This window comes from Centrocercus urophasianus, unplaced genomic scaffold (genome assembly GCF_019232065.1).
Source record: "Centrocercus urophasianus isolate 14NV4802_14NV808 unplaced genomic scaffold, USGS_Curo_1.0 seq_22, whole genome shotgun sequence".
In the NCBI taxonomy this organism is placed as follows: Eukaryota; Metazoa; Chordata; class Aves; order Galliformes; family Phasianidae; genus Centrocercus; species Centrocercus urophasianus.
The window spans coordinates 14,494,909-14,509,159 of record NW_024884778.1 but is presented as its reverse complement, the minus strand read 5'-3'; the positions used below and the strand labels follow the sequence as shown (position 1 = coordinate 14,509,159).

General features: G+C 40.9%; 1 protein-coding gene across 2 annotated transcripts in view; it reads right to left on the bottom strand.

Moving 5' to 3' along the window:
- IQSEC1 (IQ motif and Sec7 domain ArfGEF 1) overlaps positions 1–14,251 on the bottom strand; it is a 174,562-nt gene that overhangs the window by 71,760 nt on the left and 88,551 nt on the right. The window lies entirely within an intron of this gene.

Below are 14,251 nucleotides of genomic sequence, written 5' to 3'. Positions count from 1 at the left end.
AAGGTGATTGCAGTTTGCAAGTCTGGCGATACTGAGGTACATCTAATAGTCCTTTGTCTCTGAAGAGCGAAATATATGACAAACTCCACCTTTTTCTCACCTGGAGCGCCACATCCTCCAGTGAACTCAGAGTTCTCTTTGCACAGCAGACACTGGCAGGCAGGGGCTGGCAACATGAAGTCCCCAGTGCAGGATCTCACTGGCTGTGCCTGCAGTGCCACTGCCAAACATGGGTGGTATCACCAGGTCTGTGCTGATGCACACTGATGCTCAAAGCAGCAGATCTCACAGAGAGACACACCAATGACTAACATGAAGTAATTCTCCTATACAGCAGAAGAAGTGCAGAGGAAGTTTTTCACACAGAGGGCAGTGAGGCACTGGAACAGGTTGCCCAAGGAGGCTGTGGATGCCCCATCCTCTGGGCATTCAAGGCCAGGCTGGATGTGGCTCTGGGCAGGCTGGTCTGCTGGTTGGTGACCTGCACACAGCAGGGAGGTTGGAACTGGATGATCATCGTGGTCCTTCTCAACCCAGGCCATTCTATGATTCTATCATTTATGGCCAGATAAATCACTGCCACTGAAAGATGTGGTTTATCTTCACCCTGGACTCTGGTTGTCACCTCTGCAGCTTCCTAACTTTCTTGCAGACACATTTTCATTCTTTGATGCAGAGCAGGACATGAAGAAATTCAAAACAGATCTGATTTCGGCAAGTGAATTTTGGAGGTTTCAACTTGTGCAGGACAGTTGCAAGTAGCAGTTAGAACCTGTAAGACCCACTTAAGGCACAGAAGAAAAGCAATACAAACTTTCATTGTTGTTCTTTACCTTCAAGTATTACCTCCAAATGAGACTACAGTGAAAACATTATAATGATTTGGGGTATTTTAGCACGACTAAATACCACTGCTAAAAAGCCCTAAGGAAACCCACTGACACAGGATGATGGCAAACTGCACACACAGCCCACACAGCAGTTAGCAAACTTGTCACCGAATGAAAAGCCCTCAAATGAGGTTGGACAAAATAAGAATATTGAGATGATCCCTACAATCCAGGCAGCTAATACACAGCATATTAATGCTCTTGAAGCACCTAGTGGATGTCAAGCTCCCTCTTAAAAATACACAACATGAAAAGGTTTCCTGCAGCTTCCTCTTTTTTTCCACTTTCATTCTATGTCAGTAATAATGTGCTGTCTGTGCAAAGCGTTTATTTGGGCTTAGCAGACAGCTGAGATTAACAACACTTAGTTATGCTTCATGTCATCAGCATCGTCTCAAAAGCTCTCAATCTGCAAGAAAAGCCCAACTTTGTTTGCTTAGAATGTTTTCTTTTCCTGTTTAAGCTATTCACAATTTCAGTAAGAGTGAACTTGTGCATGCCCATTGTGTTTTGTACCTATACAAAAGCCAAGCAGAACAATAAATGACTACTTTTAACACAGCTTTATGAATACTGGCTAATTCTGGAAAACACAATTGTGTTCCTTTGAAAAAAGAATGTGAAAGAATTCCCAACTCCACAAATACTGCCTGAAGGCTATGAAAGTAATTATCAGCCAGGATGAAAGTGAATATCTGAATGTTGCTAATTTATGTTCTGTATAAAACAGTGCCTTTCCACATGAGCATTAGTGACATCTGGCTAAATAATGTGCTATATTGAGAAGTCATGTGTGCAGCACACAGTATGGAGAAGTGCATATTTTCCATGTCCTGCAAGTAGCACTCTAAACCCAGTATTTTTTTCTACTTGAAGCTCAGATTGCATTACAGTTGTTTATTCTGATAGCAACCACTAAGTTCAAATGGTTTCTTCGACAAGCTTCACTGAAATGTCTCACATATATAAAAAATGTATGTGTTACATATACATAGATGTCCCATGTATACCACACACATATCTGTATGACAGTTGATGGAAATCCAATCTTAAGGTAAATAAATGACTTTTTTTATTGCTTATTTAAACAAATGACTAAGAATGTTAAGGAGAAAGTCTTATCACAGACCTAATGTTGTATTTAGAAGTATTTTAGTAAAATATTTTCATAGCTTCAGCATTAGTGGACCCCTGCACAATGCAGAACACAGGAAGGGTATTTGTCTGCTTTTAAACATCTCACCATGAAGATGCACTGTATCACTCGGAAGCCTAAATTAAAAGCCAGGAAAATTTACAGACATGCCACTTTTTAGCTGTTGCACACTCTTATGCTCATTGCCCAATACTGCAAACCACTCAGTTGGCACTGCAGAGCCCCTCACACAAAATTCACTGCAAGTCTGATGTTTACAGTTTTTTTTTAGGATGCAGCAAAGTGTGATCACTAAGGAAAAAAGAAGTACACAAAACTGCATTCACCAACAGTGACCACACTGCAAGACGAGCTACTGTACTAAGGTCACCCTCTATATATACATAACCTAGGAAACAGCTGTGGTGTTGACAATAGCACTGTGTGTGGTAGCAAAGTATAAACCTCTACTAATTGACATAAGTCCCTGAACTCGATTCAGTAGCCATAAAAACACTTATGTGGATCAGCTGCAAGAAGGGGAATGGAGGAAATGGCATTCAGTCCTAGGGTAAATTATGCAAACAAATATTGACTTTCTCCATGGTAACTTTTATAGCTAATAGAAACTTTGAATGGTATTTTGAGCCAGATATAAATAAGCAGAAATACAAGAGAAACCAATAAACATACACCTCAGAAGAGAAACACTCCATCCCAAAACACAATAAATAGCATAATAAATAGCTTTGCAACGGGAATATTTTTATTCTGCAGTTTCCTGAGACCAGAGGGCACCATTTTGTCTTCCCTATGGAGTCTGGATGAACTCTAAGAAAAGACTGGGCCACACTGCTCACTCCTACAGGGAAGCCTGATGTATTGCCTGAGCTCCATGTGCCAAGCTGCCCTGGCGCAGCAGAGCAGGACAGAACTGGGTGACAGAGATAGAATCATAGAATCATAGAATCATAGAACCACCAAGGTTGGAAAAGACCTAAAAGATCATCCAGTCCAACCGTTCACCTATTCCCAATGGCTCCCAGATGGGACACATGCTTTCCTCACTGACCTGCCAGTGGGCACCACGCACCTCTCAGCTCCAGTAACTGAAAACACACCTACCATGCACCTCCTTCTGAGCTGGGGGGGCAACACTGCAGAGTGGGACAGCTTAACATTACCTTTCTAGACACTGTTAAACAAGAGGAAACAAACGATCAGAAAATATGAAATTTTAGATACTGGACTGGAATTTACATGCAATGCATCAGAGATCTAGAAGCACATTATGCATCACTATGGAGTGATAAATTCAAGTATAAGGAGGGTTAAATATGTTCCAGCATGCTCTTGCAGATTTCTCCTTAATACTGTCCCTTAGCTTGCCACGCTGGATGTGCCTCCATAGATCACACACTTAGCTGGAAACTTGTATCAAAATGTAACTGCAAATGATCTTATTTCTAACACTGACCTATGCTGGTATGTTAAGGAAAAATGGGGACTGGGAAAGTCTGTATGAAAGCCTTTGGTGTGAACCACTGCACCTCCCCTGGGCCATGGCCAGACACACAGAATGCTCTGGGATCACTGCTGGGGAACAACCCCTTAAAAAGCACCTACCACATTTGCCTGGAACTTCCATAAGGCAACATTAGGAAAATAGAAGGAACAATTTGCATACACTGATACACAGTACATGTTTGTTCAAGGATGAACAGCATACTTGTTTCCTTTTGGAACCTCCTGAAGACCATCCTGCACAAAGCTGTATTTTGGCACAACTCCGCACTGACTGAAGAGATAATGGTAAGACAGTAGGATGCTAATTGTTCATCTTCTGAAATTACTGATTACTACTGTCATAGTTTTGAACCTACATCTTAAAAAAAAAAAAAAAAAAAAAAAAAGTCTAAAAAAAATGATTGAAAAAAAAAAACCAGCACTGCCACGTCCCAGTGAAGAGCCAGCCAGGGATCTCTGGCCAGAACCTCCTGCCAGCAGCCCTCCGCTATTGGAAGGAAAATTCCTGCAGAATGTGAGCTGCCACTCGCCCCACAAGGTCTCAGGTGCACAACAGGAGACCTTATGCCATAAGCAAAAGTGTATTTTGATCACTCCCTTCAAAAAGCAAAATGGCAAAGAGAACTCACAACAGTAAGATTACTTTGCAATACATTCCATTACTGAAGGCACTTTTGAGTTTTTAACTTCTCACCCAATCACAGCAAATATTAATAAATTAAGACTCATCTACAACCTAGACAAAAAGAAAATGGAAAATTATTATACTAATTAATTACATGGTACAGTCAACAATCAGTACCCACAAGGAATTTCAGATGCAACCACTTGATTTATGGTAAGAATCACCCTCAGGTGTCTTAGGAGAAGATGCTAAGCAATCTAGAGATCATAGGATCATAGAATGACCTGGATTGAAAAGGACCACAATGATCATCCAGTTTCAACCCCCTGCTATGTGCAGGGGGGGCTCCAACCAGCAGACCAGGCTGCCCAGAGCCACATCCAGCCTGGCCTTGAATGCCTCCAGGGATGGGGAAATCAGAAACAGGAAGTCATTTCAATGTAAATTCATTTTCTCTGCCACCATAAAGAGGCAAAATCTCCCTTTTCCTCTCTTATCCATGTGTCCATGCTATAAAAGTGCAGTAATTTGATGAATAAAAATGAGCTAGAAGCAATAAAAGCAATAACATAGAATGTGCTGTAAATGGGTGATCTCTGGCACTTACTGTATGAATTTTCAGTGAACTACTTTGTATCAGCATTACTTATCCTCACTAACAAGAAGGAAAAATGCTCTGGATGCAAAGAACAGTTTTTCCTCCTTAGCTCAACACACACAGGACTGCAAAGCACTGGCACTTAATCACTTGGTATCCTTTCATGTTAACTGACCAGGGAGATTTCCTCCTACTCCAGGGTAGAATTTTTCTCAGCACATTTAAAGCTCTGCTGATCAAAAATCCAGAAGACTAAATTACAAGAAACGTTTTAATTTGTGGATGGGATTGCCCAGTGGTAACTGAGGGCAGAGCATGGCCGGCAACGTGCAGCTGGAATCCAACACAGCTGGCACAGGGTAAGAGAGGATCCAGTTCCAGCCAATGTTATTGTACGGAAACCTGCCCACGGCTTTTCTATCTAATGGGCCTGACAGGTATGACAAGTACAGATGATGATAAAATGGGCTCTTTCATAGGCTGAAAGTCACTGCTGACCACAGAAAGTTTCTAGCATGAATGCTGTTTTACCAACTGTTCAGCTGAACTCTTACTCTAACTGAAATGGAAAGCTAAGCTTGAGGTGCAAACTCACCATGCACATACATAGGAGACTGCAGCACATTGGCAGAGGAACCAAAAAGGTGAAGCTAAAGAGTTGACTAGTAACATTTTTTTTCTGGAAACCCATTTTCAAGTATAGCAGGTATTTCACTCTTGGTAAAAACCTGAGATGAAGTGACACGACACCCACTGTGCCTCTGTGCAAACCCAGCTGACCCTCCAGATCCCAAATGGCATCTGAGAACATCACCAGCCATGCTATACAGGGACCACACCTCTGAAATCCCCCTCTATAATCCTAAAGGGACATTTACAATACTCACTGCTGTCCAAACAGCCCATTCTGTTCACCATGAGCAGACTGCTTTGGGCCTGAAGCCTCTCACACAAAAGCAGCCTGCTGAGCTAGCAGTCCAACTTCTGACATGCTCCTTAAATAACCCATGGAGTACAGAAGTGCAGTGCAGTGAGAACATCCACTGCTACGTATGGCTATCCTGGTAACACCAAGCTGTTTCTGTACATGCATAATGCCATGGTTATTCCTGTTTTCCATCCCTCTGAAAAGAATGGAATAACTGGAGGACAAGTACTAAGATTTGGTTATCAACAGAAAAATCCTGTACATAAGCACAGGAAGAGACTTCTACCTTCCTTGAGATGGGAGGAAAATGGATATTAATGTAGCTCAAAAAAATGTTAGAAACCTTTTGCATTTACTTGATTGGATCAGCAGTTTGTACATTATGCCATCTCTCGTTTAAATTATGAACTGCAAAGTAATTGAAATGTGAAGTATTGCTCAATCAGTTTAAATTATGTCAGCCATACCTGACTTCCAGTAATGATATTTTTCTTCCTACAGAAAAAAAAGGTCCAGAATTTTTGATCTTGCACTCTGCATTGGTTTAATAACTATTCTCCACTGACAACATAATTCATGCTTCTTATGTCAATAGTTACGAAAAACTTTACAAAGATAATAGCAAAATTACTTTAATGTGTCTAAAATGCACCCAGTTTCTTCCTTGCACAGCCATTTTGGTAATTTTTCTTCCAAATCATGTAGCAATCTTTGGTTACCAATCACAATGAGTGTCAACAAATAACTTTTCAGATGCACGACCGGCAGAAAAGATGCATATTATCTATACGATTCTCCTTCTGCATGTTGTAAGCTACACTGTTTACCTGGGCTAACACAAATGAGGTCATTTATTTTGTGTTGACCTTGCCTATCAGATCAACAGAACCTATCTTGGTATTTAAGCCAGTGATGCTCCCTTGTATTTATTTAATATTAAATGTCTACTTGCAAGCATACTCGTATATATTAAGGATAAGAGTTACATTCAGTATTGATAGCAGGATGGTGTTTGGGCATTTGTTCTGTTGTTTTTTCTTTGTTTTTAATTGATGAAATTAGCTTTCACTGATAGTGAAATACTCGTGAATTTTTTTTCTTTTTAAAATTGTTTTGAGAACCCTCCAGCAAGCCAGAAGGAAAGAAATAATCAAAGCATCCAAGCTGGAATTATTTCAAATGGATTCTTCCTCAACTCTGTAGAAAAAAATACATTTTGAAGACTGTAAAAAGAGTACAATGGATACCCTCAGACTTCTCCTTAAAATGGATGTTGTGTAAGCACAACTTATGGACCTCATGCAGCCCTTCCCAAGACAGAGTGACTGAGAGGACACTATTTCTGCTCGAGCTCCTGTCCAGTACCGCGCTGAGCCCTGGGATGGAACGAGACAGACAAGACTCTCCAGCCTCACTGTAGATGGAAGTTGAAAGGAAACACATTTCTCTCAGCAGCCACTTCTCACAGCTGCCATCATCTTTCAATGCTACAGAGTTGATATGATATGCATATAAAATTTAAGCCCATAGAAAGCATTCAAACACTGCTGTTTTTACACTGCTTTGTAGCATGGTCTGTTGAAAAGAAGCAGCAATGCTACTATCAAGGGAAGCCTTCCACACTGTGACACAGCATTCAGTGCTACTTAAATCCCTTCAGGCTGACCTGTCAGCCCTCTGGAACTTGCCTAAAACACTGTAAGAGCTCGAAAGAAAACTGCTCATTTAACAAATCTAGACTTACCCTCCCTTCAATCAAACACACGCATATATACACATACGTGTGTGTAAAGCCAATAATCCAAAATACTTAAAAGGCACTGAATTCCAGCACCACCAGCACTCATCACACAGTATTCCATGCAGACCCAGTATTCAACCCCACTGCTGTTTCTGTCCGGATGATGAGAAATGTTATTTCTCATCCAAATGGTGTGACAGAACATATGCCTTAAGAAAAAACTCATTCATTGCTTCTCCTAAGTTTGCAAATATTATGTATGAGCATCCAAGATCACTCTTTTCTCCCCCGTTTTCAACACCAGTTGTACTGTCTGCTCACAAACTGAGATCTCCTTGTAAGTCAAAGACACGCTCTTGAGCAGACATCTGCTGAAAACTTCTGCATATGCTCTGCATGGCTTACATTATGCTACGGGCACCATGCAAGGGAATAGAATGGCATGTGTTCTTCATTAATTCTTTCAAAAAATGAAGGATTAATTACTCTAAACTGTTAATAGAAAGCCCAAGTACTTCTACAAATTTTTCAAATAACTTTCGGTCAGCTATGGATTCTATTGCAGCCAGTAAATGACTACATAAAAACATCAGGGATTTACTCAGACTAATTCCAAATGCATGTGAGGTTCTCTCTGCCCACGACACCTCTCTTGCAACACTCAGCTTTGCACTCCCATGTGTTCACACACACTTGTTCCATGTGAAGTACTGCACTCCTGAGTCTGCAAATACGCAGTATAAACATAAAAAGAAAGGCAAATGAGCTTTCAGAAAGGTTTCCCAGGGAGCTTCATCTTGGAGAATATATTTCTGCATTTATGCTTCTCAGATCATGCTGACCCATGTGCGGTTGTGGCCCACAGAATGGCAATTCCCTTTGTGTTTTATGGAGGAGGTAGAGAAGCTCTGGCTCCACATGAAAGCCAAGGCGGCAGAATTCAGACACAAACTCCAGCAAGTAAGGCTTTCTGCATGGCTGTAAGCACAGTTAGTGCTTCAAACAGATCTGCAAGCAGGGAAGGGTATGGCAGAATCCCAGACAGGGAAAAAAAGCCTGAAGCAATTTAGGTTCTGCTATAGGAAACATCCAGAAATACACTGAATGTTCAAAGTCTGTATCATTCAAAACCTAATTTAATCAATTTACCAGAACCATTAGAATGCTCCCCTCTAGGGGAAAGGCAAGGGCACAAAAAAAGTATCTCATCTTGGTTCATTTCTATAAAGTGTGGTCAGACATAGTCTAATCAGGAGGCCAGACAAAAACATCATGATGCTGAAATGAGGGTTTTTTGCTGCTTTAGTATGGTGTTTTGTGTTAGCTGTTTTTTAAAAAACTGTTTTATTTTACATATACACTGTTAATTGGTGCACATAGCCATGCTCTGACAGCTTTCCCTGCTCCATTTTCTCTGTTTGGATGTCAGTAGGATTGTTAGAATGGAGTCACCCAGCCTGCTTCTGCCACGCTATCACAACAGTTTTTCAGACACATTTGGACTTTGTTCCAAAAACAGGAAGCTGTTTGTTGGTCTTCCTGCTGCAGACAATCATAAAGTAATACTAATATTCCATGGGCTCAACCAACAGACACATTGCAGGTGGCACTCATAACCAGATGCAAACTCCTCACCATCAGCAAAAGCGTTGGCTTCAATGGAGCTGATGGGAAGTCAGTATGCTTCCACACTGGCTAGCTCAGGCTCAAATGAATGCAGATACCTATGCCTATAGATGTGGTTAAATGTACACCTAAAGCATAACACAACATGCACAAACATGAAACCTATAAGCTTATAGGTGGCCCTTGGTGATCTTTCCTAAACCAGCTGTAAATCCAAAGCTTGATGTGCAGCAACTAATCTCAAAAATTAAAGTCAAAGTTTTCTGGGGAATATGCCCTCTTCATTTAGCCTTCAGATTCTATTGAAATGGTAGAAATAACATGGATTTTCCAATCCATTTTATTAAAATAAATAAAGCCTGCAATTCATGATGAAAGGCTCAATATGGATTTACATTTTTGTAGAACGAAAAGGTCAGCATGTGAAGAATTCCAGCAGCCTTACAGGTGAACCCAGCAGTGCAAGGAAGCACAATAGCGTTAGAGACTGGTGCTAAAAAAAGAGGTGGAACAAAGGCTCTGCTGAAATAGCTCAGTTCAGTATTTATAGCCAGCTTTCACAAGAACACCAGAAGAGATAAAACTTCGCTAGCTTTGTTTGCTGAAAACAAAAACAAACGTGGCTTAGAGAAATATATACATCCCTACTTCTTTCTAGTCACATAAATCTGGCATTTCAGCCTAAAACATCCTGGGCATTGCCTTACCTGACACTGCTAACAACCACTGAGGGCAGCGCAGGCAGCTGTGGCTTTCCTGGGGTCAGCCTGCTGGTGCTGCTTGCCTTTCCACAGCTTCTTTTCCCACACTGATTAAGTTGTCACTTGTACATATGGAAGCATTAAAGATCAGGTGATCTATGCTGTACATTACATACTATGCAGTTTGCTTAAGTTTTGATGCAGGAAAGTAAAAGCCTATCAATAAAGATTTACTCTGGAAAACATCTTTCCTCCAATCTCTGATACATCTTTGCTGCTCCTGCCAGGCAAGAGAGCAATTTACGATCATTGTCAGAATGATAAAGCAAGGTGCCTCTCTTTCACTGAAAAATTTGCATTGAAGCCGTCCTGTTGCAGCCTGGAGAAACAGAACAGCAGCTTTGTGCAATGCCTGCCCTGAACAAAAGCCTTAAGCACCTTAAGGTGCTTTGCTTCTCAGATGAAGAGAGCATTCTGAATGTAAAAATACACATGTGGATAGCCAAGAGAGGGAATTTGTAGGGCATGAAATATCACAGATTATTATTAGCAGTATCATTCATCTGTGTTTTCCAATACAGTCTGTTTCAAAGTTGTTCTTGATTTATAGGTGAATAATGAAACCAGCATGCATCTTAGTGAAGCAAAAGAGCACACAGAATTAGGGGAGAAGTGGCAGTGAATGAAAAACCTGCAGTAAACATCTTCAGCAGTGCCCAACCTTGGCCCAGTACCTTGCAGCTCCACTGAAATTGAAGTGGTTTTGTTCTCTAACAGCTGGTACAGCTGATGAGAAGCCTGAACATGGGATACTGAATAACTATTATTTTGTTTGTATTTTCCAAACCACAGAAATCACATTTTAGTTACTTTATTTTCTCCGTGTGCAGTAAAAGCTAACTTTTTTTTACTGTCTTTTTACTTCAGATTACACATTTGTTATATCATCTTTGATGGAAATTATAACATCTACATTAGTGCCTTGAATGCCAGTGCATTTTGTACAAGAATTTATAAATATTAACAAGATAAAATTTTAAAATGCGAAATACACCATTAGCTGTTGTAAATGTTTCATTTTGAGGGAATGGTAATAATATTTTCATATTAATGCAAGTCAAATTATATTAAAATAATTGTAACATACAAAGTGTTAAAATTAAGAGGACAGGCCATCATCTGAGATTACTCCAAGGATTTTCTGCTCTGCTGTACAGTCACAGTTCCATGTATGAGTTTTAGATCCTAAAGGCCTGTTTGGTATTAGTAGCAGCTGGCAGTAATCTGGTAAGTGGAAGTCTGAAAAATAGTGCCTGTTTTAATAAGTCAGTGTACCTTTCCTGGCAGCGTGTGCCAACATTACATCTAAAACTAAGCTGGCTTTCATAAAGCACTTCTTATGCACAGACAAGGCAAGGCACAGCTCATCAGGGTCCTCCTTGGCTAACCAGCCTGGCTGACAGGTCGTGGTACTCATTGCTTTCCCCGCGGACAACAGGCCGAGATCTCCAGAAACTTGCTGAAAATCACAAGCTAGGCTACTACTTTAAAGAAATAAACAGCCTTTGAAACTAAGCCAGGGTTCAAAGCTTCCGGAGGAAGAATGAAATCTCCATCCAGGACTGAGGAGGGACTTTCAAACAGATCGTACTTCTCACAGGACAGCAAAGGGCACCGAGAGCCCAATTTCTGGCTGTGATCTTGACAATACCTGCCTCACACTAACACACAGGGCTTGGCTTTTAAAAATTCCAGCTAAGGTGTCTCAGTCTAGATGACTTTTTTTCCCCCATAGCTGCAATATTCAAACTTTTTTCATAAACAGAACAAAATATTTGCACATTTATAACCTATTGTAGTTTCAACCTTCCTACTCAAGAGACACCCTGGCTGGAGTAGGAGATGAAATCAAAGCATTACAGGGGGCTTGGGGTTTTCTATCTTGAACGAGGAACTTGAGCTCTCCTATTTCATCAAGACCAATGAAGGCCAAGACCACAGCTCTGCTACGAGGTGGCGACTGGGAAATAATCTGAGTCATTTCATTTTGCACTTCTAGCAGCAGCAAAACATTTGGGAAAAGAAGAAAGGAAAAAAAAGAAAACTGCTGAAGATCAGATTTCTAACAGCTCAAGATCTCAGCAGGAGTGCTGCTCCTGCTGCCCACAGTGGGTGCAGCACCCATTCAGATGGGGCTGTAGAGCTCTGCTTTCATGCTCACTGCAGTTTAACTCACAGTAATAATTTACTAGTCTCATTTTCACTTCTAAGATCCAGGCAAAGATATTAACGCAATAGAAATAAGGAATCTCATTTACAAACAGAATTTCCATACCCATACATCATACAAAACGCAGTTCTGCAATATCCTGCCATGAGTCAAAGCAGAACAGCATCAGCGAAGCAGCAGCAGCTGGGGATAGGAAGATCCTCTGTTCACAGAGCTACAGAGAAGGCAGACTACCAGCTAAGCATAAAGGTACACCACATGAAAGCACTAAAACTGTAACTCATTATGAGGAATACTTCCAACATTTCAGGAATAACAAAGTAACCTGCAATCACCTTAGAAGGACTTCCTATTCCTTCATTCTAACTCACACTGGGTGCTATTTTTCTCCTTACATGGGAGGAGGGAAATAGTATAGAAGGCAGGCTCTGAAGGCTGTCACACAAAGCAGACATCACAGAAACCAAAGCAGCTAATATGAGACAGGACTAAACAAAATTGTTCCACGCAACCTGACGTTCTTAGCTTAGGCCAACTGCTGCACCACCAGCAGTAAATAACTGCTGAGTTGACAGTTGATCACACCATCACATCACTTTCATCAACACATTTTTTTAAGATACTGTCCAAAACAATAAAAATAAACAACATAACCTAATTCTCAAGTATAAACAGGTAGGCAAAGTGGATGATGAACCACACATTTAACCATTTATGTTAATTGCCTTTCACAGCAGAAAAAAAATCCCTCACAGCCAAGTCCATGCTAGCTTCCAAAAGCCTTAGCTGCTTACACAAACTGGGCTCTGAGACCAACAAGAACCCCAAGCATTAAATTCTCAAAGAGACTTTGCAGTTAACAAGTCCAAAAGTCAGGTTAGACTTATTATTTCATAAATGAGATAGGATTGGTATTTTATCAGGTATATTCATAATAGAATCTTAAGACTGCCCTTCTGAGATGGTGCTCAGTTCACACATCCCAGGATCCAGCTGGCTGTTTTGCTGTAGCTGCTGGATCACAACACACAAAGGGGGTCCTGGACTCTGGAGTCTGAAAACTGCTGGAGCTGCATGGAGCCCTCCTGGCTCTGCATTGCTCATGGCATTCTGTTTCAGTCTTTAAAGACTAAATGACCCTTTACTGATTAAGATCCTTCTGAAAACAGTATTTTAGTTCCATGACCTTCTGTGTGCGTACATACTGTTTTGCAAATAGGCATAATATTTATATTTAGACGTATGTATTTAGCTATTCAGACTGTACTTAAACTCCAAGAGTGAGGAAAATGAGACAGCAGCGCAGGGTGGATGGGATGCAATGGTATTTTAATTATGCCGCCAGTGAAGTGAAAGCAGCGCATTAAAAAGTGTCCTTGAAACAGCTGAACAGTCCTTAGTGAATTCCAAAGGTAAAACATTTACTTCTGCATTTTCACTTAAGCAGGTGCCCAAAACGCCACCATATACAATATGCCCACTGCAAACATTTGCGTTCTATGGAAGACAGTAGAGGAATATAAATCATCTACCAGAAAGCCAAGGTGCCACGATGTGTGTTGTTAATCTTCCTGTTCAGAACACACACAGGGGAGTAGCTATTTTTAGATATGGACTTCTGCTATTTTATCCTATGTATACATACACAAGTAGCTCCCAGCTCTCAACTCTTCACCTCTATCAGCTGTTCCTCTTCCACAGCCTATAAGGCTGTCATTATTCCAGGTCAGGTTTCTTACAGCAGTAAGTACATCCCACTTTCCACAGTAGCTTTATAATGGTAAACTGCCTACATTATCTGCAGAGCAAGCTGTAAGAATATTCAAATATTTAAAAGCCTTCACCTCAACTGTATTTACAAAGTGTGGATGTACAGGCTGGAATAAAAACAGGTGAATTCTCTTCCCACTTGCTTTCTGAAATGAACAACAGAACTTCCCAGCCCCCAAGGTAATACAATTCGACTAAAACTGCAATTTCCTATTCTTTGTCATGTTCCTCCTCTATGAAAAAGCTCTGTGGGAACCAAGTCAAGATGCAGAGAGAGAAAGGTTATGTCTCGGCTTGGAAAGCCTCTTTGACCTCTCCAGAGCTACTCAGCATAGTGCCACACCAGGGAAGGGTAAGAGGGATAGTTCAGTCATCTGTCATGAACTAAGATAGCAATTTGTGACAAACTGTGGCCATTTCATTCCCACACCGATGAGTATTTTCCTCTCAGTAGGAGTGACTGTACATGGTGGTGTGAGA